The sequence below is a fragment of the Passer domesticus genome, unplaced genomic scaffold, assembly GCF_036417665.1.
Source record: "Passer domesticus isolate bPasDom1 unplaced genomic scaffold, bPasDom1.hap1 HAP1_SCAFFOLD_44, whole genome shotgun sequence".
NCBI classification, from domain to species: domain Eukaryota; kingdom Metazoa; phylum Chordata; class Aves; order Passeriformes; family Passeridae; genus Passer; species Passer domesticus.
In genome coordinates, this window is record NW_026990160.1 from 997,219 (window position 1) to 1,002,442 (window position 5,224).

Genomic DNA, 5,224 nt, shown 5'->3' on the forward strand with positions numbered 1-5,224 from the left:
GGGCGCGCCGCTATTGGCTGGGGAGCCCGTGCAGGCGGCGGAGGCGGGAGATTCAGAGGCGAGCGCGGCTGAGGAGGGCGCTGAGGGGAAACTGGGGGGGTTTGGGGCGGTCTGAGGAGAAATTGGGGATTTTGGGGGGATTGACGGGAAATAGGGGGGTGTGCAGTGGGTTTGGGGATAATGAGGGGGTCTGAGGGGGCTTTGGTGGGTCTGAGGGGGCTTTGGGGATCTTTGGGGGCAGCTTGAGAGGGTCTGGGTGTTCTCAGGTGGGTTTAGGGGGATTTGAGGGGAATTGGGAGGGTCTGAGGGGATTTTGGGGGATTGTGAGAGGAGCTGGGGGGATCTGGGGGGTTCTGAGGTGCATCTGGGGGGATTTAGCGGAGTGTGAGGGGATTTCCCAGGGTTTGGGGGGGATTGAGGGGTCTGAGGGGGATTTGGGGCAGTCTGATGGATTTGAGGGGGGTCTCAGGTGGGTCTGGGGTCAATTTTGTGGGGAACTGGGGCGTCTGAGGGTCCCGGGAAGGTTTTGGGGGTCCAGGGTGATCCTGGGCCAACCTTGGGGGGGTTTGGGGCTCCCCGAGGGGTCCCAGGGGAGATTTGGGGGTCCCGGGGGGTCCCAGGCCCCCCCTGAACCGGGGTCTGGGGGTTTCGGGGCGAGGGGGCACAACAGGGGTTCCACCCCCCCCTCCCGTTTCTGGGGGTCTCCCATGGTGCCCCCTCCCCACAGAGCTCCGAGGGCCCCTGAGGTGGCTCCTGTTCCACCGGCCGGTGCCCCTGACCCAGGACGGCCCCAGAGAGTCTGGGGGGATTTTGGGGGGCATTTTTGGGATTTTGGGGCAATTTTGATGAATTTTAGGAGGGTTTTGGGGGATTATCTTGGGGCTTCTTTAGGGCTTTATTGGGTATTTGATGGAAGTTTAGGGGGAATTATAGAGGTTTTGGAGAGAATTATTGGGTTTTGGGGGGTTATGGGATGTTAGGGGTTTTGTGGATTTGGGGAGTTTTGGATTTTGGGAGATTTTATTAGGGCTTGGGTGGGTTGGTTTTTGAGGGGGTTTAGTGAAATTTTGGGGAGTTTTTTTTAGTTTTGGTGGGTTTCACTGGGATTTTGTGGGATACTTTGGGCTTTTGGAGGATCTTATTGTTATTTCTTGAGGAATTTGGGATTTTTCGTGGAATTTGTGGGGAATTTGGGGGTCTGGGGCCTTTGGGGTTTTCCCAGGGTTTGCGGAAGGGCTGAGAGGCATCAAAATCTCCTTAAAAGCCCCAAAAGGCCCAATATAACTCATGAAATCCGAATCAAATCTCACAAAATCCCATTAGAACACCCTAGAATCCCAATAAAAGCCCAGAAAATCTTGTGAAATCCCAATGGCGCCCAAAATCCTAATGAAACCCCACAAATCCCCCCAAAAATATCCCCTAAAATATCTTGCAAAATCTCCCCCAAGACCCAAAGAAATCAGAGCAACACCCAAAAAACCCCACAAAACTCCCCTAAATCCCACCAAAACTCCCAGAAAACCCCAAATTGCCAAAAATCCAAACAAATCTCACTAGATGCCTCCACAATTCCAATTAATACCTCAAAATCTGCGAAAAATCCCAATAAAACCCCCAGAATTTATGAGAATCGCGAAAACCCCCAAGAAAATCCCAGTAAAACCTCCCAAAATACAAAAAAAAACCCCAAAACAAAATATTCAATAAACCCCCAAACATCATCAGAAAAACACCCCCCCCAAAGCGCCAATAAAACCCCCAAAATCCAAACCCCCCAAAATCCACAAAAGCCCCCAACATTTCCCACCTTGTCCCAGCATGTCTGCAGTCATTCCCAGGCGCTGCCAGGGGCCCCAGGAAGGTGTCAGTTCTCCCAGTGTGATCCCCCAGTCATGCCCAGAATATCCCAGCTGCCTCCAGCATGCATCCAGTCCTGCCCAGTTCCTCCAGTTTGCTTGCAGCATGATCCCAGTTTCTCTCAGGTGCTCCCAGTAGCCCAAAGTGTGATCCCAGTCACTCCCTTTCAACCCCAATATGATCCCAGTAAGCTCCAGTTGGATCCCAGTCACATGCCAGCCCTCCCAGTGTGGTCCCAGTATAATCCCAGTTGCTCCCAGTCAGGCCCAGTATGGGGGATGATGTGCAGGGTGTGTTCCCAGTCACTCTCAGATTCTCCCAGTATTAGTCCAGTCCCTCCCAGTATGATCCAGAGATGAGCCCAGTGTGCTCCCAGTCCCTGCCAGTATGAACCAGTTGTGCTCCACCTGGTTCCAGTTGCTCTCTTTCACCCTCCCATTTGGTTCCAGTCACTCCCAGTATCTCCCAGTGTATCCCAGTTCCCTCCAGCATGTTGCCAGTCCCTCCCATTATTCCCCAGTATGATCCCATTTGCTGCCAAGCACTCCCAGTCAGCCTCAGTGCAGTGGCACTCAGTGCCAGGATGATCCCAGTCACCTCCAGCGTGATCCCAGTTGATCCCAGTAGAAGCCTAGTTTTTTCCAGTGACCACCAGCATGCTCCCAGTCACTCCCAGTTCCTCCCAGTTGGGTTTTTTGGGGGCATGTTTGGAGAATGAAGAAGTGCGAGGCTGAGCGGAAAAGGCCCCTCGGGGGGACATCGGGGGGGTGGCGGTGGCGGCTGGCGGCAGAGGCAGCCTGGAGGAGCAGAGCCCTGTGTCCCCCAGGAGCCCAAAGTGGGGAGCCCAGAGAGGGGGGAGCGCCGCCATGGGCGGGAGCCTGCAGAGGCTGGAGAGGGGCAGGGGGGACTCCTTGGAGCCCCTGCAGCCCGGAGCAGAGCATGAGGGGAGAAGGGAGCCCAGAAGGGAGCCCAAAAAGCCCCAGCATCCCTGAATGGGGAGCGAAGAGGGGGCAGCTTTTGGGATTGCTGGGACTGCCAGCAGGCTGGGGAGGGCGGGCACCGAGGAGAAGGGGGACCCCCAATGCAAGTGTGACCCTAGCAGCTGGGACAGGGGGAACCCTGAACAGCAGAGGGGAGGGAGCAGGGACGGGGAATTCCTGGGAGGCTTTTTCAGCCCTGAATCTTGTTGTTTGGGAGGTTTTTCTGGAGCCTAGGTCACTGGTGACTTGTAGAAATGGACTTGGGCAGAGGGACCTTCAACCTCAACGTCCTCATCCCTTGTTTTCCCCAAACCAGGATTTCCCATTGTCAGTTTTTGTGAGGCAGTGAGAGAGAGGAAGATGTCCCTGGACACTGAGGCAGGTGAGGAGGAAGTCAGTGCCCCTTTCCCCCTTTCTCCTGCTCCATCTCCCAGCTCAGCAGAGCAGAACCTCATGGCAGAGGCCGTTTTGAGCGGCTCCACGGCGCAGGAACCCAACGGGGAGGAAAAGCCCCGGAGATGCCGCACGAGGAGGGGCTGCAAACGCAGATGGCGGGGATCTGAGGGGGAAAGAGCCAGCCTGGGCCGGGAAGGCGGCCGGAGATGGAGCCAGAGCTCGGAGCTGGTGGTCCATGAGCAGGTTCCTGATGGGGAGAAGCCCCACACGTGCGAGGAGTGTGGGAAGAGCTTCAGGTGGAACTCCGAACTGATCATCCACCACAGGGCCCACCCTGGGGAGAGGCCCTACGAGTGTGATCAGTGCAGGAAGAGGTTTCCGAGCAGCTCTGATCTCCTCAAGCACCAGCGCACGCACACAGAGGAGAGGCCCTTCCGCTGCCCCGACTGCGGGCAGGGCTTCAGGCGGAACTCCCATCTTGTCGTGCACCGGCGCATCCACACTGGGGAGAGGCCCCACGAGTGTGAGGAATGTGGGAAGAGCTTCAGCCAGAGCTCCAACCTGATCAGGCACCAAAAGATCCACACTGGGGAACGGCCGTACGAGTGTTCCAAGTGTGGGAAGGGGTTTCGGATTAGCTCTGATCTCCTCCAGCACTATCGGATTCACACAGAGGAGAGGCCCTTCTGCTGCCCCGACTGTGGGAAGGGATTCAGGCACAACTCCACCCTTGTCAGGCACCAGCGCATCCACACCGGGGAGAGGCCCTACGAGTGTCCCCAGTGCGGGAAGAGCTTCTCCAGCAGCTCTCACTTGACCCAACACCAACGGAGGCACCGGTGAGGGAAGCCCTGCGAGTGCCCCGAGTGCGGGAAGAGCTTTGTGCGCTGCTCCAGCTCCATCCCCCACTGCAGGAGCCACGCTGGGCACAGCCCTGGTGACCCACATTCCCTGTGATCCATGATGGGAACACACCTGGCTGCTTCTCCTTTTGGTTTGGCTTTAATTTTTTTCTCTTCTTCTTCTCTTTGCCCTCCAGAAGCCAAGAGGGATGGATCTGTCACCTCAAAACCACTCAAATCCCACTGAAAACAACTGAATTTTAACCCATAAAGGCTCAATCCCTCCTCAAATTGCTTGTTCCATCCTCAAAAAAACTCAATCCCAGGCCAAACTCACTCAATTCCACAGCCAGCAGGATGAGATGGGGTTGGAAGGGGATTGGGAGCAGTGGGATCCCAATTGGGAGTGGTGGGATGGGGATTATGTGGGGCTGGCTGGGTGGGATGTATTTGACAGCAAATAAAACTTTCAGAGTTACTGATTTCTGTCCCATTCATTTTCAGTCAGTTCTGTTTGCAGAGTGCCGCCTTCTCAGCTGATTAATTTGCTATAGAAATGGAAATTTTTAAATCATCTAAGCCAAACAATCCAAAACCCAATATCCAAATACAAGCACTTAACCACAATTAAATTTTGAAAAATAATTGGAATTGTTTGAGAGTACTTAAGGGTGTTATTAAAGTTTAATTGTTTGGTTAAAATGTAGGAGAAATTCTAATGGTACTTGGTTTTGTGTTTAGTATGTTTGTAATATGAATTGTTTTACTAAGGTGTGCTAGATTGTATGATAGTTTTTTTAGATATTTTTAATCTATGGTATATTAGTTATTGCATTAAAATTTTCAGAAGGTGATTCTTGGTATATAATTTGTTTATATTTATTGGTAATATTATAGTAATTGTTATTGTTGTTTTGGCTTGAATCATTGCAGTATCGTAAGGAAAAATATTTCATTTTTATTATAATTTATTTAATTGTGATTTTAGCTTATTGATTTATAATTTTGTTATCAGTTGTTGAGAGGAGAGGAAGGAAGTTCAAGGGCAGGAACATTTTTTCCCCAGCTTGTGCAGCCCAAGTCTGGGTGCCATTCAGCCCAGAGCTCTGGGATAATATTGTAGTGCCTCCCACACACATTCTGCCT

At 52.9% G+C, this 5,224-nt stretch overlaps 1 pseudogene; it reads left to right on the plus strand.

The window, feature by feature from the left end:
* The first annotated feature begins 3,200 nt into the window (after window positions 1–3,200).
* LOC135292694 (zinc finger protein 239-like) lies at window positions 3,201–4,112 on the plus strand (annotated as a pseudogene).
* Window positions 4,113–5,224: the final 1,112 nt, after the last annotated feature.